Source organism: Epargyreus clarus, unplaced genomic scaffold (assembly GCF_041222505.1).
Source record: "Epargyreus clarus isolate Ecla_fem2 unplaced genomic scaffold, WU_Ecla_fem_2.2 ptg000015l, whole genome shotgun sequence".
Classification (NCBI taxonomy): domain Eukaryota; kingdom Metazoa; phylum Arthropoda; class Insecta; order Lepidoptera; family Hesperiidae; genus Epargyreus; species Epargyreus clarus.
In genome coordinates, this window is record NW_027332223.1 from 12,172,974 (window position 1) to 12,189,805 (window position 16,832).

At 35.7% G+C, this 16,832-nt stretch overlaps 1 protein-coding gene across 1 annotated transcript in view; it reads right to left on the reverse strand.

The window, feature by feature from the left end:
• The window catches only part of Mct1 (Monocarboxylate transporter 1), a 48,745-nt gene that overhangs the window by 4,962 nt on the left and 26,951 nt on the right, over window positions 1-16,832 (reverse strand). The gene's annotated exons all lie outside the window — the stretch shown is intronic.

Sequence of the window (16,832 nt, forward strand, 5' to 3'; positions counted from 1 at the left end):
TTCAAAATTGTGTTGCTTATATCTATACTAATATTATAAAGAGGTAAAGTTTGTAACTTTTATTGTTTGTTTGTAAGGGCTGATATTCGGAGATACTAAACCGATCATGAAAATTCTTTCACAATCAGAAAGCTACACTATTCAGGAGTGCTTTAGGCTATATTTTATTATGTTTGAACAAAAAGCGGGCAAAGCCGCGGGTACTGCTAATAACTTATATTTCACTTCAAAATTAAGCCCCTTTCAAACAATGAGGGCGTTAGAAGGAATTGATTTATTTAAAATTTACATTTAGTAGATACATGACCGCGCAGTACGTAGGAACATTCTGGAATCTCTAAAGTAATGGATGCTTCTTGAGCCGGACACTTTGAGTACAGTAGCGTTTACTTAATTAACTTAACTAAATAGTATCCCTCATTGTACCCTGATAAACATCCAGAGAGCTAGAGATTTTCGCAGCACTGAAAACGCTTGCGACTATTTAATTGTGTTTTTTTTTATTATATAGGAGCATAAGACTAGCATGCAGTGTACGTGATGATAAGTGGCTACTCCCGCCCATGTACATCTGTAATCAACCCCAAATAGGATTATATATTCCTACTTGAGGTCGGCCACAGACGTGCCGTTAAAGTATGTCTCTATCACCACGCCCTTCAAACTAGAACACAGCAGTGCCTAACACTGTTGTTTGGCAGAAATAGGTGTGGCGGTGGTGCCGGTAGAGTCAAACCACAAAGGCTTCTACCACCTTCCTGTGGTGAAATTGCATGCTAATCAGAAGGCAATCCTTAATACAAAGGTCTATGAATACGATCAAGTTATATTCATAGGTCCCACGTACATACATATATCATCACGATATATTTCACGTGTCGTTATCGTCGAGACTTTCAACGAAGTGGGTTAACGTGATAGGCGCATACAATATATTCAATAGGCGACTATACAATACCGCTGACAATAGGAGATAACAATATCCCTAATTCTTTGTATGGAATACAGATTGCAGTCACGTGAGAATCTTACAAGTTGAGAGCAGCATACATTCTTTATGAACTATTACCTCGGCATTTTTAATATTATTAATTAAATATAATTTGTGAGGTAACATAATCGGTATGGATACGACCAGGGAGGTATCTATTTCTAGCATGAAACACTTCTTGTGTTTTGGTGTAGAGGAACCCACGGCCCCCACGCGATCTCACTTTTGACCATTTTAGTCCTCAGTAGTGTCAGCGCATCTTTTTTTTTTTATAATATATGAGTAGCAGACGAGCATGCAGTCCACCTGATGGTAAGTGGCTACTGCCGCCCATGGACATCTGTAGTCAACCCCAGATGGGATTAGACATTCCTACCTGAGGTTGTCCACAAATGCGCCGCTACCCCTGAGGACTAAGCTGGAACGCCTCGGAAAAGTATGTCTCCCTTACCACACCCTTCAAAACGGAACACAGCAGCGCTTAACACTGCTGTTATTATGCAGAAATAGATGTGGCGGTGGTGCCGCCAGAGTCGAACCACAAAGGGTTCTACCACCTTCGAATCTCTCATAGCCTTCAAGAAGAATGATGTTCTATGGAGTTATAGTTCTCAATAAGCGGTAGTCACAATCAGATGAACTGCATGCTCGTTTCCTACTTCAAGGTAAAACACATTCTCCGATACAGATGTTACCTTAGAACCGTCCGTATATTTATTTCCTTCGTTTAAATGGTTCTATACAATGTGTTTGCAAAGGAAATAGATCCAAGTAACAAAGTAGGTTAACATGATAGACGGTAGTAGGTTGCGATACGACATCAATGGCCAGGCGTGTGCTTTGAGTCGTAACTTGTAAACAATGAGAACTCTTGGACTAGACGAAGTTTCATAAATAGTGTAGGACAATGGATCGGAGAATAAAAGTGTTTGTGTTAGAAACTTTTACTATCGGAAAAAGATATCTTAGAAGGAAATAATTCAGGTGGCTAGAAGGGTTGAGCAGATCTGGAAATTCATGATGTAATCAAATGGAGGGAGAAATGATAGACTGGACTGGAGGAATAATTTGGACCAGATCAAAGCCCACGAGTGGCTGTAGCGCCTTAGATGATGTTGATATATCGGTTGCGCAGTGATGTCAACTATTTAAAAACTTCCCCTAAAACGATTTTAGTATACTCTAAATATAATCCTACCACACCAAAGATTCGGCTGCAACTAAAACAAATTTTGATTTGCAATTTGATGGCACCAAAGGTCGCCCAAGCTAAATGATCTGCTTCAAACAGTCAAAAGGCGTAAAATTTTCCTTAAAAAAATTGTCTAAGTCAATTTTCCCCCTTAAATTTCCTGTCAAGGTCGAGATACAACGGATTTGTATATCAAGATTACATATATTATCCTAATAAGAGATACTTATTGGCATAGCGATAAGATTTATTTATTCAATATAAACGTAGATACGGATTACATCGCACCGCACTGAAAAAATCTGTAAAGTCAACATGCAACGGACGATTACAAATCTTTTGGCATGAAAATTATAACACTTTATGAAAATTATTCGTTCCTTTCCTTCCTTTATTCGGCACGCACTACTGATTTTTCGGATGAGTGATAGGTAGTGAAAAGAGGAGTAAAAAGCAGCCACTCAATCGAGGGATTTGAGGTTCGAATCACACAGGGATTTTTTAAGTGACGTTTATAACGTTCCGACAGAAATGGGACTAATGGTAAAGATGATGATAATACGATGATATTGAGTCTTATTATATGAAAGAAGAACGCATGTAAAAGCAAGAAAAATACATTCATTCTTGTCGAGATCAACAAGTTTTAAACAAACTTTTAAATCATAGAACGATACAAATATAAAGTACAAAATTAATTTATTTCTGTCGCATTTCTAATAAACGAGAAACAATTAATTAGTTAGATTAATATGTCACTTCAGTTGACTAATTGCGCCGGTCCATAATTGTATTTAGAAATCTCTCAGGTATGCAGGTTTCCTCACGATATTTTCCTTCATCGTTTAGCAAGTGATAATTAATTTCTAATACGCACATAACTTTGATAATTCAGAGGTGCGTGCCTAGAGGTGCCTAGGATTTGAAACTCAGAGCCCTCGATCGAGAGACCGAGTTTCTTAACCACTAGGCTATCACTGCTTTTTATTACACCCATTAGTAGGTATTTATAAAGGGTATTTGATTACTAATCTACATAATTACTACTCATAAATGGCACGGACTTGTAGATAATGTACGATAGAGCTTCTAAGCGAGCACTGTTTATGCACATGTGAAACATGTGTTACCTAGCCATTATCTACACAATTTATCTAATTCGATCAATAACGACTGTTTGATAAGGATCCGTTAGACGCGTGTTGACTAAGATTAGTCATGTCTGAAACGCTATTTCCTGTTAAAGTTGATAACACTAGGTCACACGCTCTAGCTTAAGTTATCTACTCAGTGTTTGCACTGATACTGTGGCTTTAAGGGACTTGAAATATTTAGGTAAAGGACAAATAAATATAAACTTTGTAATATATTGTAATTTAACACATTGTACAATAAATGTAACAATATTATTATAATATATGAGTATAAACTTTGTAATAAAACATAATATTTTAATGAAATATTTGCGATTTTCTACTATTGTGAAGTGGTGACTAGTTTTAAACTTAAAGATGAGTCTATAAATGTTTAAGAATGCTTTTACCCATTGTTGCCGATGAATGGAAAAGGTAAACTATATTCGCATGAATGTCTAGAAAAAAGGAAGTCATAAATATAATAAAACGGGGAAACGAACCAGTAAATCGAACCGACGCGACGATAGAATTGAGACGTCTGGCGCGGGCACACGTCGCCTGCCAGTTTGGTACTTGGTAACAAGTATAATATTATTTCCAGGTTTATTTCAAGCTTTTGAAAAAATGCTTTTCATTTTGATAAATGGAAATACAATCATGGTTTTGTTGTAGGAATTCCATGGTTCCAGTCACATTTATTTGTACTTGATGATAGACGTTCATGGTAGGTTTCATCAATCATCATCAACAACCGCTTACTGTCCCACTGCTGGGCACGGGTCCTCTGAGAGTGGGTAGGATTAAGCCGCTCTGGATACCTAAGTGCGAATTGGTAGATGTCACATACCGTTGAAAACTTTTATTCCGATATGTATTTTAACCCTCAAAGGGTTGTGATAGTTGCTTTGGACATGCAAATAAATATATAAAAATTACAGTCAGAACTTAACGGAACGGCTAGGCTATGAAACGCTAGATTAATTTTACGTTTGCACTTCTAATTATCATTGTTATTTATGATAACATTATAGTAATGATGCACAATTATCTATTGTGACTAACATGACAGTTATCGTACAATTACTTTCAATATTTTCAGAAACATTAGTATGAACATGATCTATTATAAAACGATGTAGAATAGAAACTGTAAAAGTTTCATCTCTATAAAAATAGATGGATTACAATAATGATGTCATTGACCTACATTTAAAAAGTTTTTCGTTGCGAACCACCCACGTTTTTCCTCTTAATGCTATTTGCGATAAAGGATGATTCGCGAGCACGCGACAGTTCCAATGTCAAGCATGATTTAGATATAAACGCTCTTTGGGCATGGCCAAACGGCGGTTGATTTCAACCTTTATTTAAGATATTATCTTTTTGGGGTAGCAGACGAGCACGCAGTCCATCTGATGGTGAGTGGCTACTGCCGCCCGTGGACATTTGAAATCAAGCCCAGATAAGATTAGATTACTACCTGAAGTCGTCACACATCTACAGATGCGCAACTACCTCTGAGGACTAAGCTGGAATATCTCGTAAAAGTATATCTTCCTTACCACACCCTTCAAACCAGAACACAGCGGCGTTTAACACTGCTATTATTAGGCAGAGATAGGTGTGGCGGTGGTGCCGGCGGAGTGGACTTATAGAGAGTTCTACCACCTTCAAATTAAATCTTTAGGACATACAAGCTACCTAACTAAAATAGCTCGCGTTCGTCCTAAAATTAAACGGAAACGGTGGTTAAGATTAGATAACTAATCATAATAATACACTGTATTAAGGTTAGGTATGGTGTTACTACAGATAAAACGTGTGTGGGTGGTACAGATAATGTATTAAATAATTTGAATGACAAGATAAACATGTGAATGCCACTAAAAGAGGTGTATGTCCTGTGATCATCCAAAGGTCCATTGATGGATGGAAATAAGCAGACAATTCACATTTTTTTATATACAGGAGTAGCAGACGAGCGTGCAGTCCACCTGATGGTAAGTACTGCCGCTCATTAACATCTGTGATCAACCCCAGATAGGATTAGATATTCCTATCTGAGGTCAGCTACAGATGCGCCGCTACTCCTGAGGACTAAGCTAGAACGCCTCGGAGATGTATGTATGTCTTCCTTACCACTTCCTTAAAACGTAACACAGCAACGTTAAACACTGCTATACACATGACACACATGTCACATGATGGTAAGCTATAATGTTAATATCTGTAGCTATTTTCTATAGAACTTCCTGAAGATTTCATTGAAACATCTTGTAACACAATAGGTACATAATAGGTACAGTATAAATAATGTGGTGTCGGTGGTGGTGGTTTGCTTTGGTGGAAGGGTATGGATGCTGACTTAAGTGTGATGCGACCATCTTACGTCTTATTTCTCAGAACCAACAACGCTTTTGGTGAACGCTTATCCGCATCAGCTAGAATCTTTATGGAGTTGGATGTCCATGGACGACAGTAACTTACTATCAGAGAGCTGCATGCCTGTTTTCTACTTCAGTCTAATAAAAAGTCCCTCTACATAGTTATCTCCGCCTGATTTCGCCTGAAACGAGGCTAAATCCTCGGCTTAGCTGCGGAAGACGTGTACAAAGGGTGCGAATCGGCGTGATAAGCTGAGGGCTGTCACAGTGCGAAACGCTAGGGTAGCGGTATATTGCTAAGATTAACTTAAGCGTAGCAATTTACTTAATTGCGTTTCTTTCTCAGTTTGTTATTGTACATAAAGTTGGAAAATGCAAAACGAATGCTATGACACAGCAGTATATTTAAAAGAAGCTATATGTTGCGTTAGATGTCGGTAAAATTTTTAATCTTTTAGTTATTCAAGTAGGAAAAACATGTCTGATAAGTGGCAAGTGTCATCTATGGACATCCACAATAAATTCTAGATAGGATTACTGTATTGTGTGTTTTATCTGTCTCCGGAGACAAAACCTTAAGGGTTCTATTATAAACACTTTTCGATAAAAAGTTTGACTAATATTACTTAACTCGATATTATTTGGTTTATTGTGTACATGATTTATAAGTGTTTATTAATATAAGGTGTTATCTATAACCATCTTTTGCAAATTTACTACATTTAAAAAGCATTTCGTTTAAGCGGAGCTTGTACTTTAGCAAACGTTGGGAAAATATTTGTTTAGGTTGTAAAATACTTACAAGACTTATAATAACAAACCAGACTCGATAAACTGAGTAACAAAATATACACACAAAGGCATCTTAACCCAAGTACTCAAACCAAGTACAACCAAATGTAAATGCAAATTTAGAATACATTCTCAATATTGTTATTGTAACAAAAATACGAGATATTTAGTTACTTATATAAAAGCGAAGTGAACACTGTTATTTAACTAAACTGGGACAAATTGACAAGCATGTAACAAGCAGACAACTGTGGTGTTGAATAACTTGCGTAACGTAAAAATGTTGAGAATATTTCAAACACAGGTCTTCAGTGCTGAAAAGCGTATCCATGTAAAAATATAACTATGGTAGAAGTAGAACACAATATGTAGATATATGAGTACTTTTTATTAAAAAAATGATAGCCAAATATACCTCTGTTATTATTTAAAAGCGTGTGACATTTATAAATACAATTGTTATTTAAATAAACGTGTTGTTATGAAATTGATAGCCAAAGATATTACAGAATTACACAACAAGGTTAAGGTAATGTTTCTGTAACCCGTAACATTCCCAACGTCACAAATGAGAGGAAATTTCCATATAACGCAATGTAAGTATTCTTATAAAAATGTTGTGTTATGTGAGCGCCTACGAAACTCACTTTGTATTTCATTTCCGTTTTAGAAAGAAAGAAACAATGCTTATTATTTGTTTAATATATAATATAATCCGTCTTATAAATATTTAAAAATGTTTCTTTAGGGTCTAAGAATAGTTCATCCATAAGTACTACACGTCTGAGAGTCTAAGAAAGGGATCAAAGGTGTGTGAAGTCGCAGAATAGCAAAATGTTTATCAATTCGCTATTCTGCGGCGCAGCAAATAATGGTATACCTCTAATTCTGAGAGCAGCTTCATGATCAGCTGTGGGACAGTAATGGGTTGACAGCGAACCACGAGCGGCAGGGACTACATTAGGTGGACTTTACCGACTTTATGCTTGTTTGCTGCTTCGATACAAAAAATACACAATGCATAGGCAGGTCTGTGTTGCGAAAACATACAATAAAACGCAACGTAGCGGTTTTTCCCAAATATTACTGTATTGCGCCTGTATGCGGCAAAAGGCTTCGTATGCGATTTTATTAATAGGTTTTGGGTCGTGTTCATTTGCTTTCAAATTCACGTGGGTTGGAACGTGAACCTCATTATTGATTCAGGACCCTAACAAAGTTTGATATTAAATTTGGTAGTGGTGGTTGTTATTATAGAATTTAAATATAATTAAAATAATTTATACCCATCATATTATAATACATAATAGTTTAACATATTATGTGAATTGTCAGCGCGTCAATACTACACGTGAATTATAGAAAAAGATGATGTAAAACATCATCTAAGCTGTTTTGCGCTATATATTTTTCTAAAAAGCTGACCCATATACTTGAAGATACATGATGTAGAGTTGTGACTACCACTTGTACCACTTAACAGAAAGCAATTTATGTCACCTAAAACCAACAATAAGTGTTGTAACAACTTCTAATAATTATCGAACTATTCGTATCCGAATTTTACCGATAATTACCGATAGTATTTTTTGAAAGCTCAACATGCCGATACAGTTATATTATCCTTTGCAAAATTCATAATCTCTTCGGAGGTTATCACGGACAGAGCCGCACGGGTAATCCCGTACACTACATAGGAATGTTTAATATTGCGTCAATTATTTGTGACACAATTACTCAGTAAAATTTCCATTGTTATGTGTTCAATGAAAATAAGTTCGATTACAATGTATAAATAACATATAGAGGCCGAGTCAACGACAGCTCGGTTATGTCGAGATAAGGCTGTCAGCAGGTCATAGTGTCAATGCGAATTGCAAGGCAGCTGTATTTATTGCGTGATATTTATAAACACATTCTATTTTTATGACCACGATAATCGTTACATTTGCATAGAGCTGTAGGTAAATCACCATCAATAAAATAATTAGAGGATTCTTATAATAAGAAAAAATCAACGGGTGCCAGGAGTGCCGGCAGAAGTAAAAATTTTCGAAACCTAACCTGAATAATAAAATATAATAAATAAAAAATGAAACTGACACCCATTGACATATTTTTTCTATGCTGACACAGGATGACATCTTAACTTCTGCAGTTTGCTTTGCCGTCTTACGAATTTTCGATCAGGCCACGTGTCAGGCGAGTTTAACATTTTTTACCTATCACAAACAGTGCGATTACGCCGCGAAAGAAGTTTTAACTTCAAAAATCCGTTTGTTTAAAAATATAGCCTGTCAATCCTATAATTTAGACAAAGCCAACGATACCTCATATGTTAAAATCCGTTAAGACGTTTTGGACTACAGAACAAAATAATGAGAGATTCCTACATTTACATATAGGATGTGCCAATAAATGAGACTTACGTACATACATACATACGCTCGAAAACATTACCCTCCGCATTTGTGTAAAAATATACACATTTGATTACATATACACTTCTTAACCTAATGAAACCGTAACACTAAATAAATATAAATATCAGTATTAATAGTATATTTATTAACATTAAATATGAGTTTGTTTGTAACATGCATTCATGGACAGTCCGTGGGTCATGTAACATAATGTTACATTACAATATTCAGTTCGAAACAAAAGATACTTATATATTTATTTTGTCTACGAGGGGGAAACCGTCAAAAGGTACCCGGCGACATGGGAGCGACGCCGGGTTATGTGGGATTTTTACCGCAATAAACCCCCAAAGTGACCGTCCTCAGCGCTTGGTGGAGTACTCCGGTGTATCTCCGATGGAACACAACCGGAGTCCTCCGAACGCGATGCCCCAATCGGGCTCTTCCCTGGGGAGCAGTTTATGCTCCTCCTACACACCTGGTGTTTACAACAGTATGAGGCCACACAAACCGTCGTCCTTCCCGGGGTTGCTGGACGGTCCCCTTTTAATCGCCTTTTACGACAGGCAGAGGATACCGTAGCCTTATTCTAGTCCCGAGACTACAGGGATAAGATTGAAAAATACCTACAAAAACGTTCACCATGTTGTATAACTCTAATTACAGACGTTTATTGCTTGGTATTTCGTATAACCCCTCGAAAAAGGTCGTAGTATCCGTACGCCCTAAATTATAAATATTCAGGCGTTGCTTTAGGTCAAGTATATTACGGATCAAACGGTCCTACACATTTATGACTAAAAAGATTAACATATAAAAATGTTGCGACGCGAGTTGCTGATGTTACCGAAATTTACAATTTAACTGATTACATGCTGTATTATTGCAAGGGTAGAAGATTGGTCTTCTATGGGTGAATATAAGGGTTGGGGGGTTTCGTCTCCATAGGTGCATAATATATCGCATAGGCGAGAAGAAATGGGTGGACGTTTTTGCCGACAAATCTCAGAAATTCAGAGTCTATTTACTCCAGATTGCCGCCTAGCCCCAGCATAGGCGAGACAAAAAATATTCAAATAAAAGAACCTTTTTTGTAAACAAATTTCAGGGACTAGGCGACCTTTTTTCTTTTCCGTTGAACAATTCGTTTCTGCAATTGCGAACCCGAGCTACGCAACTGAAGGCAATAGCTATGCCCATGGGGATCAAAAGCAGATTAATAAACTTCACGCTTCTTTGACTACATTATGGAAATAATAATTATGATTATGAAAATGTAAACATTTTCATAATCATAATCGAGTCAGGCCTAAAGGCCTGACTCGTAGAAACCGCAATGTTTTGATACTCAGCGTAGGCATTTTTTTTCCCGTATGGCTTAAAAAAATGGGGTTCTAGGATATCAATCAAATATTTATATGACGATCGTGTTTTATTATTTTATTTATGGAAAGAAAAATGTTTTTTTTTTTATATTAGGTACTTTATTTCATTATATCGCGAGATTTGGTATACACGCCGATTTAGGTCCTTTAAAATTGCATTCGATAAGATTAGCAATGGAATGCTACTTCATACATAACAAAAGATATTCATAAACGGTTGTAATGCGTAATAGTCATAAAAATACTCTAGTTAGAAAGTAATCAACTAATCACTGGTTATTATAATTAATAATGTAAGAATATGGAAGAGATGAACTTAAATTGTGCGATGTATCTTGATTACACCAATCAAATAATACGTAAAAAACTATCCTTTTAGACGTGATATACACCCAATGCAATAATATTGATAGTTTCTTGTCTTCGGGAATCAAATGCAGATCCTTAGCCGTGACAGTAATATATAGTACAAGTTTGTTTGTGTACCAAGACATAAAGACATTCAACACACATATGTATTATGTGTGTTGAATGTCTATGTCTTGTTCAATATAGTCTACTACCATATGCCTCACGGTTATATTGTGAAAGAACAACCTTAAAATTATGTATGTTGGAGTGTTTGCTGTTGGTCATAACTTTGATTATTGGATTCTTATTTTTATGGCGGCAGTCCAGCTGAGTAATAAAATTTATTGGCCAGGAATCTTAGGATTCATTCTAACGAAAAATGAGTCGATCTGAAATGTACCAAAGTACCAATATTATTTGTTGTTTGAACATAAATAATAAATAACTTCAAAAGTTGATTTAATGAAAGTTTGCTATCGAGTAAGATCCTAAAACAACATTTTCCTAAATGCCAAAAAGTCGAGATAAATAATTCAATGTTTTTAAAACTAAATTATATAAACACTATTTCGCCCATAGAGACACCGGCTGTCCGATGTTTAACCGTCTTTGTAGACCATATGCATCAAATAATATAACAATTAAAGAATTACTATAAAAATCGACTGTTTAAAATATAGCCTATAATACTATACATACATTTTGTACACACTACCCTGTTTCAGTTGCTACTGAATTATGTTATCTTAAAATCAATGGTTGTCTGGAAGAGATCGCTATTTTAGTGATAAGGCCGCCTGTTGTACCCTTAATTATTTGTTATTGTTTATTTTATTTTGTCTTTGTTGTGCAATAAAGAATTTTTGTATTGTATTGTATTGTTTTGTATGGTACTCTCAAATTTTAAACGAATCTAACGACACCTCATATGTTAAATCCGTCAATCGGTTGGACTGCAGTACAAAATAATAATACAAACATTCTCATATACATATTTACATACGCTCGAGAAACATTACCTTCCGCAAAGGGGTAAAAAATAAATTGTATTTACATAGGTATAAAGTTCAGTAAAGTATTTGCTAATACCGCCATAGCGTGTACTCTTATATACCTTTCGTTCGTGATGTAACAATGCCATTCGCTCTAGCCAGTAGCAAACATTCCGAAGCGCTCAGTATTGCTACAAAGGAAAGTTACACGCTGGAGCATTTGTCAAAAGTGACACTTTAGTTGCACTTGCGTGGCAGATTTCGTGCGACAAAGTCGTTTTGATTGGTCAAAGCTATGAACCAAACCAAACCATAGGCCATAGCGATATTCCTTGTGCTAGCACACGTGGTATATTGTTATGAGATCTGTTCCATAAATAACATCATTATATTTTCAAAGATAGTTCAATTATAGTTCAATTTTAAGTATTAATTATGACGTAACTTCCTTAACCTTAATTAAAATGGTGCAATTAATATTTTTTTACTATGGATTTGACGGTTGGTTAGGCATTTGTAAACATTAAAGTTACATGATGCAACATACCCTTTGTAAGGATTCCAATTAAATAGAAATAGAATAGAAAGACATCTTATCTACGAGATCAGGGTAACAAAACTGACAAACTGACCATGTTCCCCAGCAAAAAGCCCCAAGAGGCCTGGTTAGTTAGACTTTAACTTTTGCAGTGAAGTTTATAAAATTTCGACCTTCATATATAATTCAGAACCCTACTTGAAAAATTGCTAAGGACCCCACATTGTGTTGTTACGCCAATGTTCATACGATCAGCAATTTAAAATTTAACGACTTACCGGAACATTTAATCTCACGCAGAAAAAACTAGATCTGGGATATCCGTAATAAAGGTAATGGTTGCATTTACGACGATAACACACATTACCTCGATAGTGTCGGTTTTACTGCGAACAGTGAACAGAGAGCTGTAACGTTACGGACTTTAAAGTTAGGAAATGAAGAATTTTCGAATTGATTTTATTTAAATAAATGTAGATCATAGGTAATATAATACGAAATTTAAGAAAGATGCTATATCAAGTGAAATTTGTTCTTGTTTGATTGAAATAGATAAATATTGCTAACCATAATCCGCAAATTCTTTTTGCAAAGTTTGATCGTCGATTACCCCAGAGTTCGTGATATTCAGTTAGATTGTTTTCAGTGTAAAAGTATGAGTAATATATAGAAAAAAATCCTACTTCAGTCCAATGGGGCTACTGTATTATTTATTTCGGTAAAATGATACTAAGGCGGACTCGATTCAATGATTGTCAGACCTATGCAAATTTGAGGCGGAAACTAAACGTCTCTTTAACATTATGGTTTCTTGTGCCGCTTCTTTTCCATGAAAATCGTGTAAAACGAAAAGAATATTCTTTACTTCAAATAAAACTGTTGCATTATTCATGTCGTATAATTCACGCGGCCACGGTATCCCCAGTCTAATGATAGACCTATGCAGATTTTATGATTTTGTGAGAATGAAAGTACACGAAAATATCTCTTGTCATTTACACGAAAGCGTTTTTATTGCGTTGTCTATTTTTCATTGTGTTCTTCTGAATAGGAAATAGATGTCCTAAATTATTTGTTTAATAAGTTATATTGAACGTATTTTACCCTTTTTACGCGTATATTTATTTAGGGTATGGGTATAACGGAGGCTTGTAATACTTCGTGTAAAGCGATTCACACGAGCTACGATATAATTCCTTATATCCTAGAAATGTTGCTTAGGCTCCTCATATGTTTATATTTTTAGGCCGTAGAACAAAGACATTTGATCAAAATCCTAGAAATATGATCTAAAGCCGGCTTATGATAAAACTGCGTACTCGATCTTATTGATAATCTACTTATCTTGAAAATGTCACTATAGCAGATATATTGAGATATTCAAATTTTCAGACATGCGCTGAACACTCGTTATACTAACGTTCCCCTTAATATTACTTTAATAGTCCCCTTCTAAAGGGATGTTTTATCGATACGAACTAAGTCTAGTCTGACTCAGCTTACAGCCGTTTCACTGCAGTAGTTTTCTCATAAATTCCCATTTTTGGCGCCCGCTCTTAGTCTGCTACCGTGGTAATAGCGAACTGCCTGTCACGCGAGAAGTTGATTAACGACTCAGTTCATGGGAAGTTACAATGAGTCGTCAGATTGGGTGTGAGAATAAAGGAGATTCAAGCAAACGACCCATTTCAAACAGAAGTTGGTAATATTGACTTAATAATTTGTAGACTGCTTCGTAAAACAATTTCATATAGATTACGACTTCCTCGCGGCTTATCTCTCTATATTATCTTTTATCTACTCTCTTATACTTTATCTTATCCTAGCGCCTACTGTGTAACAAAGTAGCCAATATCATTATTTTCCCGATACAGATATGTCACACTGGATGAGCTAAATTTAGAATAAATCCGAAAATTCTGAATGTCAAACAATTGAAAAAGAGTTGTTGAGTTTGGCGTGATATTTTTGTATGTGTAATGTATATTAAAAGTGGTAGAACCCTTTGTGGTTCTACTCCGCTGTGGTTTGACCGGTGTGGTAAGGGAGACATACTTTTCCGAGGCTCAGCTTAGTTCTCAGAGGTAGCGACGCATCCTGTAGCCGATCAGGTAGGAATACATATCGTTTCTGGGCTTACAGATGTCCATGGGCGGCAGTAGCCACTTATCATCAGGTGGACTGCATGCTCGACTGCGTCTAGTATCAGTCAAGACAGCGTCTGCTACTCCTATATTATAAAAAATACAGCAAAAATATATACATATCAGTTTCGGTACAGGGGTTATACCCGTATAAAAATGAGAGTGAAATAAATCCGACCAGTACCTAATGTAGTCATCAAGGTATTTTTTTGATAAGGGACGCCCTTGAACATATGGAATATATGGAAAGGGTTAATGGATCGTGACGTGACGTGATTTTTACGGTTAAATATAGATTGACTTCTTTACGAACAGCAAACGTTACTTTTATTCCAGCATCATAGAGTTTTCGTGTGAAATGGGTGAACACAGCTCATCGTGGCAACTCGTTATAATAATAACTGTTAGCATATCTCATCATCATCAGCATGATCATCATCATCAACCTATTACTGTCCCACTGCTGGGCACGGGTCTCCTCTCATAATGAAAAGGATTAGGCCCTAGTTCACGGCGCTAGCCAAGTGCGTATTGGTACACTTCACATAACCTTAAAAACTATTTTTTTTAAGATTTCTCAGGTTCATATGTAGGTTCATATAACTTTGAAAATTATATATATCGGTTTAAGCAAGTGATAATTAATTTCTAATACGCATATAATTTGAAAAAATCGAGGTGCGTGCCTGGGATTTGAACCTCGGACTCCTCGATCAAGAGGCCGACTTAACCTGTACTTTACCTATTAGATGCCTGAATATAATAAAGTCGAGTAAATCGAGATACATTACGCGAAAAGCGTTTACATAAAAAATGAGTTGTGTAAGCATTAATGGTTTAGTACAAGCAACGAAACAAGAATATCTTCGTCCTTCAAAGAGTAAGAGAGTAACAACTCCGGGAGCGGAAAATCGGCTTTCATTCACAAAGGGATTTACGTTATGTTTATTTTAAGAACAGTAAACTTAAGTAGATTAAGGTTTCAGTTTTTATGGGTTCATGTTTATTTCAAAAAAATGTATAGATACTTAAAATGTGCATAAAATTAGTAAAATAACTGACCAAGTGTAAGTCGAACTCGCACCCGGAGGGTTCCGTACCACCATTTTTTAGTATTTGTTATTATAGCAGCCATTGAAGTACATCATTGTGAAAATTTGAACTGTCTACTTATAACGGTTCAACAGTTATCAACCGAAAAAGATCGGTCTGTTGTATGGGGACCCCTTTTTATATTAAACTTTTTTTAGTTCCAGTATTTCTTGTTTTAGCGGTGGTTATACATTCTCTGTAAAAATCAAGTGTCTATCTATTAAGGTTCCAGAGATAGAGACAGACAGACGGCCAGACAGCGAAGTCTTAGTAATAGGGTTCCGGTTTTACCCTTTGGACACGGAACCCTAAAAACGAGGTTATTGGTTATTGGGTATTTGAATCGAGTCGAGTTGGTATTCATCACGCCAAAAGGGTAAAAGAGAAATGAGTTTCAAAACCTGTTACTAACCAGTGTAATTCAGGAATTGAATCTTGCTTTTTTTGCGACAAACCCAAAATATTTTTGACAACATTAATTATGTATGAAATCAGATTTTTTTATCAAAAATATGCCATTATCAATACAAGTAATAAATGATTGTAGTACTAGTTGATAACAACGTAATTACATAAATGATAATGTCATGATGATTCAAGTTTAGTCTGGTCAAACTAATTACTTCTGGTATTCACTGACTGTTTAATAGTCGCCAAAAATGGGGTTAATTTTTATTACTAAGTTCACACGATGTATATTATAGCAGTGATAACCTGGTCGTTAAAAACGCGGCCTCGAGATCAAGAGGTCGAGGTTCAAATCCCAGGCACGAACCTCTGATTTTTCGAGTTTATGTGTGTATTAGAAATTAATTATCACTTGCTTAAACGGTGAAGGAAAATATCGTGAGGATACGTGCATACGTGAGAAACGTTAAGAAAAGTTTTTAAAAGTATGTGAAGTCTACCAATTCGCACTTCTACTAATCCGTTTCATTCTGAAATGAGACCCTTGCCCAGCAGTGTGACGGTAATGGGTTGATGATGATGATTTATAATATTATTTTATAAAAAGCTCTTATTTGTTGCCTTGTTACTTCGTATGTATTTGAATTTCAAATCGTGCAATTGAATTTTAAACCAGTTAATCCCAATTTACTAAGCTAAAATTTTGCATACAGGTTTGGTTCGGATCAATTGTGATTGCATGCATTGGCATGATGGGATTAGTGACGTCATTCTAAAATCAATTTATATTTTTTACTTTTTTAATAAATTAATTTTACTTTACTGCAGTAAACTTATAACTGTGCCACTGCTAGTCTCTTATGATAGTCAAAAGGATTTAGGCCGAATAGACTGTACACACCTTTGAGATTTTTTTAAACTGTCAGGCGCATAGGTTTCCCTGTTATACATGTGATAATTAATTTTTAATACTTGCATAACATTGTTTTAATGGTTTATAGTGT